General features: G+C 45.9%; 1 protein-coding gene across 3 annotated transcripts in view; it reads left to right on the top strand.

Annotated features, from left to right (window-relative positions):
- Nucleotides 1–1,133: 1,133 nt before the first annotated feature.
- The window catches only part of Gpam (glycerol-3-phosphate acyltransferase, mitochondrial), a 69,885-nt gene continuing 56,596 nt past the window's right edge, over nucleotides 1,134–14,422 (top strand). The window contains exons 1-2 of one of the 3 annotated variants that reach the window (XM_069987983.1): nucleotides 1,135–1,440; nucleotides 6,431–6,583. The gene's annotated coding sequence lies outside the window, so the exon portion shown is untranslated. Of the gene's footprint in view, nucleotides 1,441–6,430; nucleotides 6,584–14,422 lie in introns of all 3 variants that reach the window. The other 2 variants (XM_069987987.1, XM_069987982.1) reach the window with 2 other exon arrangements.

Below are 14,422 nucleotides of genomic sequence, written 5' to 3'. Positions count from 1 at the left end.
TTGGGTGGTAGATGAATTACCTCAATGAAGCTATTTTATATCATTTTTGAAAAAAGGTGGAGAACACAACTTTGACTTTTACTTGTCTTGTATAAGGCTTGTTGAGACAGTGACTGCTGGTGCTAAACTTTCTGACTTAGCTCACTTCCTGTCCATTGTGGTGGAATTTTTTTCCTTGTCTCTTTGGATCTGTTCATATCCTTCATGACAAGCTCCCTGTGCTCGTCCTTAAGGACCTCTTTAATTAGCTCCTCCCTCCAGTGCTGGGATATCATTCATGAGGGCCAGAAGCCAAGCTGAGTCTTCTTTACCTGGGTACATCCAGTATTGACCACAATCTCTAATAGAGGAGAAGTGAAATGCCTATTTGTTGAATGAATCTCACTATTCATATCACAATGGTTCGTCCTTCAGTTCCTTTAAATATTTAGCTTTAATTTATCAATACCACTTAAGGGTTTTATAACATCTTTTTAAGGCCAGGATGAGCCTGCTGGGGAGCTGGGGAATTCTGTAGCTAGCTTGTGCAGCCCGCTTAACCAGTTCCTAGGGCTGGCAAGATGTGAAGCTCCTGGGGCTTTAGAGGATTCTTCCTTAAAATAAATATTGCCTTATAATATCTCATCTCTCCTCGAAGAACAATGATAACTTGGGAAAGGATGAGGAAGCAGAGAAGCCCAAAGGCAACTATGTCAATCTCTACCAATCATAAGTAGCACAGAAAGCATCTCCAACATGCAAGCACAAAGTTCCTAAGGGTTTTCCATGGTAACCTGCTCAGGATCACAGACATTGCGATGCCCACCTTGTGTCAAACACACTCACTATCCTCCTGCTTCCAGCACTAGTTAGCTGAAGCCCCCCTTCCCAGCAGCAGTGAGAAAGAACAGTCTTGGCAAAGTAAGCACAGTCAGGCTGGGAGCCTAGTGACCCACATGACCACTTAGAATACTCAGCTACAGCCCCTGGGCCTGGCCCCTCCACTGAGAGTGAGGTTATTGAGCCCAGAGCCTCACTGTCCAGTTAGAAAATTCCCCCACCAATGCCACAACGACACCACCCACTGCATCATTAAATTATAACAAGCCCGGAAACTCACGCCAGAAGCCTGGGTCTGCCTGTCCTTGCCCTCAGAACGAAGCATGTGATTGGCTGGCTTTCCTCAGCCTACCAGGCCTTATCTCCAGCTGGTTATTATTTGATGAAAGAGCTTTCCTCCTCTTGTGGTGTTTCAAAACTTTGCTGGGAGTGTTTGCTGCTGTTAGGGGGATTTTTTTTTCCCCTGAGGTTACAGCCCAAGTACTCCAAAGTCTTCAGGCCTCTGGCACTCAGAGGAGTTCTAATTCATCCACAGCCAGAGGCTGTCTTCTCCAGATTCTCCAGCTTTGCTAATCAACGGATTGAAAGTAATTCCTCAAACCCTGCGAGGCCAGGATCCAGGTACTGAATATGTCGGGGTTTGGGGTGCTTATGGGGGGTAGGAGGAGGGAGGACCAGAGACGCAAATTGGAACCCATTAGAGGCAAACCCAGGTGGAGGAGCCTTCTCAGTCTTGGCACTGTATGACAATGCCAAACCTAGAACAGGCTGTTGGGAAGATCTTGGAGATGTGTAGGGATGTTTGAATGCAGCTCTAACATCTATATTTGTTTATATTCCATGAAATCCTTCTCGGAGACCTACGGGCCCTTTTGGCTCTTGTGTAATCCATCACCCTGATCTCAGACTCTCAACTCCCCTGCGAGGGTTTTGGACACTTACCAAAAAACAAACAAACAAAACACCCCCACCCCAAATCCAATTGCTTTAGTGTGGAATGCTGGTAAATCTGACTTGCCAGAAGGACATCGCTCTGGAAAAGCATTCTCAAGAGGTTGGAATCCCTATATCTCATTCTTGTGATGTTGGCTAGGGAGAACAGCAGAGCAGGGCAGAGCACCTCATTTTGGAGTTGGTTCCCACTTTGCGTGAGGTCTGGGTTTGAACCGTAATGCTAGTTCTGAGCTCCACTGCATTCCCAACCCAGCGGTGACTTCTCTCTTTGTATCCAAGAATTTGGACACAATTTCTGGTTAAGGGCTAGGCTTCATGTTGGATCAACAGGGATCTAACTGCTTACAACGAAGATGGAAATTGACTTTGTCTTCTCTGATTATTAGGCCTGGCTGCAGGTGGCTGAGGAGGGGAGGGTACACTGTGGAAACAATTTCATTTCAGTGTTGAGTTGGAAAAAATGATTTGATAGGACTCTGATATTCTTTTTTTGGGAGGGGGGCGGTCGTGGGGCCTGAACTCTGGGCCTGGGCTCTGTCCCTCAGCTCTTCAGCTCAAGGCTAGCACTCTACCACTTGAACCACAGCGCCACTTCCGGCTTTTTTCTTTTTGCTTATGTGGTGCTGAGGAATCGAACCCAGGGCCTCAGGCATGCAAGGCAAGAGCTCTACCACTGAGCCACCTTCCCAGCCCAGACTCTGGTATTCTTAACAAAGATTTTCCATTTACATATTGTAGGCTAAGGAATAACCAGGCCAGCAGCAACATTTCCTGTTCTTAGGCTGGGTGTCTGTGTGTATTCCTGTCTCTATCCAGCAGTCATGTCTAGGTTGAACCTAGATGGTGAGCTGTGGTGGGAGGAGATCAGGGCTTGTTCCATGTGGTTCTCTCTGGATGAACACAGAGGACTCTTCTTTCTCCCTCTTCTGGGCTTCCTCCCTGGCCCCCTCAGCCCCAGCTCTGAGAAGTTCATCAGAGGGAATTCTTCTCCCTTCTTGATTTTAAAGGAGAGAGGAGGCTGTGTCACAGAGGGTTTTACCTCGTGGTAACATTTGGGAACATTTCCTCCATTGCCAGCACCTGGATGGCCTAGGTCTTGCTTTCTGCTTCCCCCTTTCCTCCTTCTTCATTTGCATCTCGCCATGTGGATGTTCTCCTAGTACTTTAGATCTACCATGGCCAAATGCCATCACATTTTATCCTTTCTGCTTAGAACATTCTCCCCATGCCTTTCCTCCAGGTCTGGCCAAATGGAGAGACTGCCTCTGTCCATTCTGTCCTCTTCCTCTGTGGTGAGGGTGGGTTCCCTGAACCTGGACTTTCCTTCTGGGACCACTCCCTTGCTGTCTTGTGCTTGCTCATTTTGGGCCCACCCCCTGCACTAGATGGACAGCTCTGGGTGGGCAGGGAATGTGTCTGACTTGCCACTCATTCCCAGTGCTTTACCCTGATAAACTCGATCCCCACAACAAGCTGGTGGTGGTGGTGCCAACCCATTTAACAGTTGAGGAAACTGCAACTTAAGAAAAATGTGTAACTTAGCACAATAAATGAAGACCTCAGAGCTTGGGCTTTCATTCCATCCTGAGGGCCGAGACCATGAACAAGGAATGAATGACAGCCTTTCACAGTTGAGCCTATGGGTAATTCATCCTAGCAGGCTATCAGGCTGTGATGCAAACATGAGCAGATCCCGAGCTGAGACATTACCACTTCTGAGATCTGTCCTTTCTCTGCATCTGCTTTTCCCCATCAGCCTTCAGAGCCAGGTTTATCTACTTACTCTTCCCAGAAGACTGAATTACTTCCCAAGGAGGAAGTAAGTTGCTCACGCTGATAAATGTGGAGGCTGAGATTCAGTCAGGTCTAATCTCCAGACTCATGTTCTTTCTATCTGGCAAGGCTTTCCCTAGACTCTAATCTAAGCATTTGCCTGAGTCACTGATAGTTTTCAATATCCCTCTTCTCTCCATTTGCCTCCCCAATGGGATGTCTCCCCCCCGCCCCCCGCCTCTGGTCCATAGCCTCATCGTCTTCCCCTGAACCCTAGTACTAGTATCTTCTCTGGCCACTGGTGCCTGCAGGCCTACAATTGTGCCGGGGACCTGCTCTTATCTATCTTCAGTCCTAAAAGGAACGGCCTAGGTTTCTTTCTCCTCATCTCATTCCTGCTATTCTTGAGAATGGTCTTGGAGCATTTGATTCTAGAACATAACATTCAGAAAAGCCTAAGCCAAAGCTCCCAACTTGAGGGCATGTCATGCTGTTAATTTTGTTAGAAAAGGCATAGAACAGGGCGAAAGGGGTCACTTAAAGTCTTAGTTGAATCCTGCTTTTCCATGTTTTCTTCAGATAGCTAAAGCTCTAGTCTTTCTGTTAGTAAAATGCATGCAATACTTCTCTTACAGGGTGACTTTGAGAATAGAGACTCCTTGGGATAGCTACTGTGTGCAGCACTGGAGACAGAGTGGAGGAGGGGAAGAGAGAGACAGGGAGAGACAGAGAGAGAGAGAGAGACAGAGAGAGAGACAGAGAGACACGGGGGGGAGAGAGGGAGAGATCCTGAATCCTTGTGGAACTGCAGCTGAATGGGGCAACAGGCATTAAAAAAAAATCACACAAATAACTAGGTCATCCCCTTTGGGTATGAGAAGAACAAAGGATCTGATTTAGAAGGAGTTGGGAACCAGTCAAGAAAAGGCTCTTTGGTGAATTCACAGTATTTGTGCACCCAGTGCCTCACCTCAACCGGAAAGCTGCAGTGCCCCGTGTGCCAGCCTGGCCAAAGACCTGCTTGCTCTGGGACTCAGAATCAGGGCACAAGAGGAGGGAGCTGAACAAAATGATTCCTGAGACCAGGCTGTCCCTGCTGTGTCTAGGTGATCCTTTTGATCACGGTGAAGCAAGAGAGAGAGAGAGAGAGAGAGAGAGAGAGAGAGAGAGAGAGAGAGAGAGAGAGAGAGAGAGAGAGAGAGAGAGAGAGAGAGGGAGAGGGAGAGGGAGAGGGAGAGGGAGGGAGAGAGAGAGAGAGAGAGGAGAGAGAGAGAGAGAGAGAGAGAGAGAGAGAGAGAGAGAGAGAGAGAGAGGTAGTGACTCCCATTGCAGTGTTCTTCCTGCTTGGAAGATGAAGAGAGGCTGGGCCAGGAGGAGAAACCTGGCTTGCCAGGTTTCCTAGAAGTGACACACACTTTCCTGGGGTCACTCTTCTCAGATGTTCCCTTGGTGGGCACCATGTTCCTCCTGTGGCTGCAGTCTCTGTGTACAGGGGCAGCCTGGGTCATTGTCCAGGCAGGGTTCCTCCATCCATGTGGCCTTGTTCCCTGCTGGGGAAATTCTGAGACCCAGAGGGCTGGGAGTTGAGCAGGATGCTGAGGGTTTGGAGCTGGGGCCACAGTCTGTTCCTTGGCTGCCCATGAGTGCTCCCCAGGCTGCCCACTCAGCCACCCTCCCTCCCCACCCCCGGGAACACCGTGTTCTCGCACAAAGTGCCTTTTGTTGAGTTCTGAGGCCTCTGTGTTATGGACAGCTCTTAGAAGAGCTGGTTAGCATTTTTTTCAGACAAAGGCAGCGGGCTCCTTGAGGTGGGTAGGAAAGCTAAGCCCACAGTGAGGAAGGAAATGGCCCCAGACTCCTGAACCAATCATGATGTCAGCGATTTTTATCTGCCTCCCACCTTTGCCATGAAGGCTCCCGTATCTGGTCTCCATGTTTTCTCCTTACCTGAGGTTCTGCTCTTACCTTCAGCTTTGTTAGTCAAACCCATGCCTATTTCTTGCTGGGCACAGGGTGTATATAGTAACGTCTCCTAGAGACATGGACCTTTCAGCCAGGGATATCCCACCCCCACCCCCTACCCAGGGGACAATAATTGTGGGAAGATGATGTGAGACGCAGCATGACTGGAGAACACCTAGTTGCATGGAGGACTCGGGATCAGAAAAGAACCCAGTTGCTATGCAATAGAACATCAGACCAAGAGCATTTCTGAAGAGACTTCGCGCATCAAAGGACACCCCCATCTCCACAGGCAAGAAGAGGAAAACACCCCCCCAGTGCATTATGACCCCCTCAGTTCCTGGATCCTGCCGTCTTGCCAATCCCACCGTGGTAGAGTCAAATTCCGCATTTCAGTGGGGAGATGGTGCTTCTAGATTTTGTACTGGCAGGAGGCATGCAAATACCCCATCAGGATTCCTAGGTTCGCCAGCAGCTAGTAGACACCCTCTCTCTCCACCCAGCCTTCTCCTGCCTCAGCGCCCTTCATCAGGAAGCTTTGCCTTCTCCCCGCACGCAGGGCCAGAGGGAATGCGGCTGTGGATGAGATGTCAGTGTTCTTCCAGGAACCAGGGTGGGCTGAGAAACCCCTGAAATGAGTGGTGGAAGATAGGAACATCCATCCCCTGAGGCCTGGGCTTGCTCGGTGGGGAAAGGGGGGGTTCTAGGCATAGAATCCTGAGGACTGATGGAAACCCTGTGTTATGTTTTAAGTCCATTTTAAAACGTGACCCTGAGTTACAAGGGGCTGGGAAAAGGCAAACGTTGGGTCTGTGAGCTCGCTTAAGGTTTAGCATTGGAAGACCGAGGACCAGGTGACAGCAGGAGGAAGATGGCTTCTCCTCCTTGTTCTCCCAGGATTCTCCCCCAATTTCCTTTCCAGGGACCATGGAAGAGGACCTGCACCTTTGCCCAGAGTTCCCCTGGCTCCTGGGAGACCTGACCTCATGACACTCCCCTTGGGGTGTATGTAATTATCTCGTGGGATGAAGCTCAGGGCAGGCCCGCGGGAAGGCACTCACACACGGTTAAGAAGGTGAGGAGCCGTCCTCTGATGCTCAGTGGCTTGGGTCCAGGCAGCAGAGTGTGTCCCTGGTGTCCTCTCCATGCCCCCTTACCATACACCATCCTGGCTCCTCCTCTCATTAGCCCTAGCAACCAGGAACAGTTAATGCTCTCAAGGAACTCACAGCCTAGTGGGAGGGCCGGGCAATTAGACAGGTAATGGAGTGTAACATTACACAGTGGCCCTGGAGAACTGTACTGTGCTCATAGTTCAGGGCCTCCCTCTCCCTCAGGGCTTCTTCTCCTCCCTCCCCACCCTTGCCCGGCCATATTTGCTCATCTGCATCAGTCTCAAACCTAATTCTTCTCCATTCAACAACACTGGCTCCTTAACATTTATGGTGCCATGGTCTAGACTGTAGATGTGTGCTATATGTTAGACCTAAGGATAAAGCTGTAGGTTAGAAAGGCATTTTTGTTGTTGTTGTTGTTTTCTGAACTAGCCTGGTAGCTCTCTGAAGACTGAGAGCTGAGAATCAAGGTTTGAAGCCAGCCTGAGCAGACAAATCCAAGAGATTCTTATCTCTAATTAACCAGCAAGAAAGCAGAAGTGGAGGTGTTACTCAAGTGGTAGAGGACCAGTCTTGAGTATGAAAGCAAAGTAAGAGCATGAGACCCTATGTTCAAGCCCCAGTACTGGCACATACACACACACACACACACACACACACATACACACACAGACACAGACACACAGACACACACACAAAGAGAAAGAAAAAAATCCCTAGCATAAACCAAACTTACAAGGGGGTTTCATTATGATTGTTAACAATGGGCATATAATGTACTTTGACCAAATTTGCCCCAATGATATTATTCTTCTTTAACCATCTCTCTCCTCCCCACTATCTTGTAAAGTTTTTTTTTGATGGGTTTCTCTGTGCCATTTATATACATATAAATTGCAAGTTTTTAATACAGCCCTTTGTTTGGAGAGTCATCCCTGGTTAGGATGGTAAAACATTCTTTCCTTGATGAAACAATCGCATTTGTCAATTGACAGCTTATATTTGGTTTAATACAGTGACTGGCTTACCCTTGGTTTACTGCGCAGTATTGCTGCCACTTAGCCCCAAGGCTTAGCCCCATGTCCAATCCCAAGCAGGCCCTTGTGATGGGTTTCAGAGTTTCTGACTTATGGGTCTGTAAATGGAGTGGCGGGATTGATAAATTTAAATTCTATTCATTTCTTTAAGATATTTTGATGGCTGTGGAAGTCACCTCCTTATATAGAATCTACTGTATTCTTGGCCTCTCCAGCTCCTGTATGTTTAATGAGTCAAGTATCTGTTTTCTGGGCCAAACTCATGAAAATCTAAAAGGGAATTATCTGTCTCTGAAAGCAACTGCAATGGAAATAAAAGCCATTAGTCCTTACGCAGTGTTATCAGGCTGTTGAATTTTTCATTGATGTTTTAAGATAAAAGTTGATCTTCGGAGCTGTGTTTAATCCAGGTCACCAGCTTCCATTTAGATACAGTTCACAAAATACTTCAAAAGATGCCTGTACCCTGACTGAGGGGTGGCCAAAATGTAGCATTCTGTAGTTACTTGCTGAGCTCCCGGAGCCTCAGGTCCTGGCATCTTCCCTGGCTACATGAAGTCTCGAATGCATCTGGCTATCCTGGTGTCTTAAACATGGTCCAGGATATTAGCCAGGTTCCCACAGACCTTCATGAATAAAAGAAAAGGTTTACCAGGAAAGCCAAATCCAAATTATCTAAGTGGTAACGTTTAAGTTCTTGGGCTATAGTTAGATGTTTCTGTGTTAGAAGTTGTTTAAAATAAGCAAGTCTTGCCAATTGCTGGTGCTCATGCCTGTCATCCTAGCTATTAAGGATGCTGAAAATGCTGGGGGATCATGATCAGGCTTCCAAGTTAGCCTGGGTGGAAAAGTCCACGAGACTCCATTCCACAGAGGAAAGCTGACAAAAGGGTATGTGCCTGTCACCCTAGCAACAACAGGAAGCCTAAAATAGGTAATTACAGACTGACTGACTGCAAAACTCTGTCTCAGAAAAACCCACTATAAGCAAGGGCTAGCAGCATGGCTTAACAGTAGAGCACCAGCCTAATGTGTGTAGGTCCCAAGTACAAACCCCAGTACTGCCAAGGAAAAGAAAAGGAAGTCTTGCTGAGCTCAGTTACTCACCCATAATGCAGGTTTTGTTTTACTCTCGTTGACAATCTTCCCTTTGTGTGGTGTAGTAACTGCAAAGGAAAAGTTCCTGCTTAGGGGTCTTATACCTGCTACTGGTAGATACTACCTTCTCTCTCTGACCCAATATATCTCTTGGCACATATGAGGTCAAAAGTTGATGATCATGGTAGTGCAAATGACGAATCCATTTCTGGCAATTTCTACCTTGACCTACTATGATTCATCCTTGCTCGTATTTTTAAGTTGCCATTCTTTGAGTTGAGTTCTGTGTTTAGTTGGCAGAGTGGGAGTGTCAGCTGGTAGGTAGCAAAAATCGATGTCTACGGGAAAATTCTGCCTTGTAAGTCATGGTGTCTTAATCCTCTGAAACTTGTCCTGGCTGAAGAGCAACAGGTGTGGTCCACTTGAGCTTACATAACTGTGTGTGGTTTGCTTAGGCTCAATCTTTCCTGCTGAACTCATTCTTCTTACAACATACAGCCTTCTGGCTGATCAGTAGCTTGAGGCTGTGGTCAGAGCACTGGGCAAGTAGGAGGGATCTCTTATGTTGAGTGGCCAGCAACCAGTAGTGTGGTCCTGGCCCTTGGTTTTTACAGATGAGTGTAAAATGTGGTAGATCAGATCAGAATCTCTGGCCTCCTGTACTATGGACATGTTAGTTCAGATAGATTCTCCTTTTATTTTTCTGCAATCCTGAGGATTGGACCCAGGACTTTTTGCATGATAGGCAAGGGCTTTGCCTCATGAACCCATATCCCCAGATTTCAAATAGTTCTTTATCATGAGATTCTGCATTGCAGGATGCTTGACAATATCCCAGCCTCAACCCAGGAGATCAGGAGGATCCTTCTCCTCCTTTGCGATGATTCCCAAATAGTTCTAGATATTTCCAAATGTCCCCTGGGTGACAAAATGATCGTTTTCATCAAGAACTGTAGGATCAATCTACTTTAATTTGAGAAAGTACATTGAGAGCTGTAAATGCATACTATTTTATTGAGCTTCTACAGTGTGTCAGAACTCTATTTGGCATTGTGGCTTAAATAGCTATGTATGTATATCATTTGTATTTGTATACATACATGTAAATGCACACAATATGCTTTTACATATTTACATATAGGTAAATACATTCTTACATATATGCTTATATATCTTTACACACATTACAAAATGCCCTCTCCTTTGTGCAAATGTGAATTCCAGTCTGCAGCAGCCCAGAGCAGAATGGAAAAAACGTAGCATTCCTATTTAGATTCTTGCTAGTCACATAGCCTCCCCTCTGTAAAACATTAACACATTAGTGACGAGACTAGTGCTCAGAATATAGGAAAGCAATTGAAACTGCATTGAAATCCAGTGACATTAAACTAGTCCCCCCATCTTCCTTCCTACCTCAGAGAGAATCAAATCTCTGAACATGATTTGTTTTGCTATCTCTTCCAAAGTCACTTCCTTCCTCCATCTCCCCCATATCTGGTCAAGCCAGAGCTGCCCTAGTCCTTCTTTGAAGTAGGGTCCTGGGTCCCTTGTATCACCAGATGGTTGACTTGGCCCATCTTTGAGGAGGTTGCCTCTCGCCCTCAAAGAAAAGGACTCTCTGGAAACCAGAGGCCCACAGATACCCTTGTTTGGGCACCACTGTGATGGTACAGGACCGAGGACAGGTGAACTCATAACTCCTACGTGTGTTCCTGGGAGACTGACAGCACCAAGGAGTATCATCTCTCCCAGGTTCTCGGTGTTGATGTCCACAGCAACTGTGATGCCAGCATGAACCATGGAGGCCTGACTTCATGGCAAGGGGATAAGAGTTCAGGATGAAGAAGTTTGGAACTATGTTTATCTCTCCAGTCAAACCCTGAGCACTGCAGTCTTCAATGTATTTCCAATAGCTGTGCTTAGGATTTAAGAGTCACATGCAGCCAGCTGTGATGGCTCATGCCTGTAATCCTAGCCACTCAGGAGGCTGAGATCTGAGAATCATGATTCAAAGCCAGCCCAGGAAGGAAAGGCCAGAAGACTCTTATCTCTAGGTAACCACAAGAAAACAAATACAACCAGCAAACAACAAGAAAAAACCCCAGAAAACAAAAACAAAACAAAAGAACCTCAGCTGTAGAGCTGTGACTCTAGAGGTAGAATGATAGCCTTGGGCAAAAATGCTAAGGGAGGGGCTGGGAAGGTGGCTCAGTGGTAGAGTGCTTGCCTTGCATGCATGAGGCCCTAAGTTCGATTCCTCAGCACCACATAAGCAAAAAAAGAAAAAATGCTAAGCGACAGTGCCCAGGCCCTGAGTTCAAGTTCCAGTATTCTCTCTCTGTCTCTCTCTCTGTGTCTGTCTCTCTGTCTCTCTCTCTCTCCAAAACAAACAAACACAATATTAGATCAATAGAGTCCCAAATCCCATGAGAATTCATCTTCTGTTTTGCCTTTTTAACTCAGCAGTTACTACTTGCTATCTTCCTTATTTGAAGGCATGCCCTGCTCATAGAACATGTATTTTAAGGTCGTCTTTAACTCTGCCTCACCCCTTCTTTCCACCCCCTAGATAGAAAATGAGCACTTAAGGAAGGACTGGTCATCTGGGTGCCTGGACCCAGACCTGCCAATCACCCGTGTGGTAAATAAAATCATACTAACACAATCCCATGGATCAACTATGTACTTTCTGTGGTCTTTCTCACTCAGCAACTGGACAGAGCACTTGTGGCAGAGACAATATTGTCCATAAAGCCTAAAGTATTTACTTTCTGACCCTATACTGAAAATAATGTTCTGACTTTTTTGTTGTTGTTGTTAGTCATGGGGTTTGAATTCTGGGCTTGGGTGCTGTCCTTGTGCTCTTCAGCTCAAGGCTAGTGCTCTATCACTTGAGCCACAGTGCCACTTCCAGTTTTCTGGTTGTTAAGAGATAAGAGTCTCACAGACTTTCCTGCCTGGGCTGGCTTTGAACTGTGATCCTCAGATCTCAGCCTCCTGAGTAGCTAGGATGACAGGTATGGCTCAATGTACTGACTTTTGTATGAGACAAACACACATTGATTCAAATCAGGTCTTGGTTTCTTGTGTCTATATGTGTGTGTGTGTGTATGCACACACGCGAACGTGTGTGTGAGTATACTTGTATGAACTCAGTGTCTGGGTACTTTTTCTTAGCTTTACATTAGAGGCTGGCACTCTTACCACTTGAGCCACGTAGCTTTTTGGTGATTATTTGGAGATGAGTCTTATCTTGCCCAAGCTGCTTTGACTCACCATCCTCTGTTCTCAGTCATTTGAGTAGCTAGGATTACTGGTGGCATGAGCCACTGATGTGGGAGTATGTCTTGGTTTCCTGTGAGCTATGGAATTGGCAAGTTGTACAACCTCTCTAAGACATCAATCTAGACCATGGGGATAATGAGTGAGATCATAGTTAAAAAACAAAACAACGACAAAACAAATGAAAACAAATAAACCTATAGCTTTAAACTTGCACAGAGTAAATCCTCAATGAATTATAGCCACGATGAACATTCATTTCTCTGTCCAGAAAACATCTATTTGAAACCTGGGAAAAAGGAAGAGTTACAATGATGGAGACAGGAAGTTCTTTCCCTCATGGAGTTCTAATTGGAAGGAGAGACAATGACCAGGAAGAGAAACCAACCGGGTATATTCAGGCAATGATAAGTACTATAAATAACATAAAATGAGGTAGAAGAAAATGACAAGGCAAGGGACAGAAAGTTGCTAATGGAGCTAAAAGCTAAAAATAAGAATGAATCAGCCATGCACCTATCTTGAGAAGGAATGTTTCTGGCAGACAAGACCAGAAACATAAAGTGCCAGAGCCAGGGCTGGACTTGGAATGGTCCCGGAACAGGGAGATGTCTTTGAGGACAGAGACACTGAGGGAGGTAAGGCAGACAGGGGTGGAAGCAGGTCGAAGTTTAAGGCCTCAGGCAGGGTGCAACTCAGAACAGGGATAATCTGAGACCATAATAGGAGAGAAATGAAGCCAGATCCACAGCCTCATTTTAGAACTTTTTCAACCCAGTACTGGGATTGGAACTCAAGACCTCGTATTTGTTTGTTTATTTGCTTGGAGGGTACTCCACCACTTGAGTCATACCTCAAGCTTGGTTTGTGGCTGTTTATTTTGGATATGGAGTCTCATGGACTTCTCTGTCTGGGCTGGCTTTGAGTCATGGTCCTCTGAATCCCAGCCTCCTGAGGAGTGAGGATGACAAGTCTGAGCCACTGGCACCCAGCTCCTCTGCTCTCTCTCTGTTGGAGGTAGTGTTATTCTTTCTTCCTGTCTTGGCTGGCATTGGTCACCACTGGAAGCAGGAACGACAGGGGCCCTCAGACCTTGCTGAGGTTGCAGCTCTGGGCGTGGCAAGCCTTTCACACCACCCCCTGGACTGGGCCCTCTTTTCCTGGGATTTTTCTCCTCACAGTGCCCCTAACTCACCCAGCATGTCATTACCTCTTGAAATCGTTCCTTACCAAGAGCTTTTATTTGTTTCTCCACGTAGAGCACTTAAGGTGAAAATCAGTTAATGTAATCTGAAAACCTCTAATAAATTTGCAGCAACAGAAGACCAATAGATAAACAGTATTTTGAATCCCTGGGGTCACTCAGAATTCATAGCTCTGGTTCCTATAATTAGCATTTCTTTTCTGTCTCAGTCCCTGCACAGAGAGGGAATCTTAGTGATAGTATTTTTTTCTCCTGTTTGAGACTTAAAAGAAGTCTTAGATACTATCAGTTACTCTAAGTCTCCCCACAATTACTAATAATAGTCTCACACTAGCCACGGTTGCAAGGCAGTCCTACATACTCAGCTTACTTAAGGGTAACACTATGCCTTTGGTTTACCTATCTTAATCCATTTGGATGACTCCTCTTTTTTCCCTCCTCTTCTATCATCTTCATTACTTTCAAAACCCTTTATTGGAAGTACACCTTAATCAACCCTTTGTCATTATAACATTATACCTGAGGCAGACTAACTTTATAAAGAAAAGAGGTCAATTTAGCTCTGTCCCAGAGGTCAGGGCCTAGAGACTTCATCTGCTAATGGCCTTCTTGAGAACGTAGACCTGTGGTAGCATAGGATATCACCTGGCAACGGACAGAGAGCACATGCCTATGAATCTATGGTCTCTCTCCTTGTTCCTGTAATTAAAGAATCCAACATAGGGAAGACTGCATTGTAATTACCTTCTCAATCAAATTACTTTCCAAGGGTCCCACCCCTAAGCATCATCCTTGGCTTAAGATTCCACCACTGACATATATGACTTTGCTGATTAATTTTCTGCACCAGTCCAGGCAGGCAAACTATATTCAAACCACCACAGGAGAAGTAGGGCTGGGGATATAGCTTATTGCATACAGGAGCACTCTTGTCCAGCATAGGTAAAGAATCTGGGTTGTTTGATCCTCAGCAACACACACACACACACACACACACACACACACACACACACACAAAACAACATCACAGAAGTAACATTTTTGTCTTATCTTGCTTCAAACATTGTTAAAAGAACAAAATATATATTTGGCTATTTTTTGGACTTTGCTTTCAATCACTGATTTTTTAATTGATAAATCAAACATATTTATGGTACACAAGGTAATGTTTCCATACA

The sequence above is a fragment of the Dipodomys merriami genome, unplaced genomic scaffold (genome assembly GCF_024711535.1).
Source record: "Dipodomys merriami isolate MVZ:Mamm:240054 unplaced genomic scaffold, mDipMer1.0.p SCAF_35, whole genome shotgun sequence".
In the NCBI taxonomy this organism is placed as follows: domain Eukaryota; kingdom Metazoa; phylum Chordata; class Mammalia; order Rodentia; family Heteromyidae; genus Dipodomys; species Dipodomys merriami.
This window is presented reverse-complemented; position numbering and strand designations above follow the sequence as displayed.